The sequence below is a fragment of the Podarcis liolepis genome, assembly GCF_965112155.1.
Source record: "Podarcis liolepis genome assembly, chromosome: 8".
Lineage (NCBI taxonomy): Eukaryota > Metazoa > Chordata > Lepidosauria > Squamata > Lacertidae > Podarcis > Podarcis liolepis.
In genome coordinates, this window is record NC_139560.1 from 58,115,044 (window position 1) to 58,115,945 (window position 902).

Below are 902 nucleotides of genomic sequence, written 5' to 3' on the forward strand. Positions count from 1 at the left end.
CTGAAGTCACACAAAGCAAACATATATTACACCTGTGTAACCAATTTTTCTCAATATACAGTTCAGCTTTAGGAACCTTGGTTTTGTGTCTTCTAGAAGTTGTCTGTGCAACTTGAGGGCTTGCATATCCTTTCACCAGCAGAAGTTGGTCCAATGAAATAAGTGGCTTTCCCATTTTGTCTCCAAGGCAGAACTAGTGCACCTGCCTGGTCCTCCAGGTGATGGTACTACAAACTCACATCATACCTGACACTTGCCTGTGTTCACTGGGAGCTGGAGCTTAACAATATCTGAAGGGTCACAACTTCTCCAGCCCTGTGTTGAAGAATACTCATACCAATGTAGGATTTTTTTATTTTTTTAATACGCTTACAAAATGTCACAGATCTGACAGTAGATGTGAATGTCCACCAATTTTAAAGTTAATCATTTATTACACACAGCTGTTTTCCCAACACCCAAAGCAAATCTACACACAAAAGTGAAATGTAAGAATTCAAGTATCACCTTCTGTTAGGTAATTACTGTATACAAACAAATAATAACTCTTGTTATTTTTTATGTAAACATACCATACAAATGCATATTAACACTTAGCTGATCCAGCCCCAAGAGAAAATTTCTCCAATAAGGCTAGTAGTATCTTGTTACACTTGAACAATTTGTGCTTCTCAAATGTTTTGCTTCTTTTTCCTCAAGCTTGGGCTGTATTGAATCCCTAGATTGTTTTAGTTTTGTATTTGTGTGTGTTTTTTTCGGATTTTGAGTTACATGTAGAGCAACTGCCTTAAATAATATAACAGGAAGCATTTCTAGACTTGTCTGTAAGACCGTACATCAGTCTGTGGTACTAGCCTATATGCCCACAAATGTAAAAATTATTGTTGCTGGGTTTTTTTAAA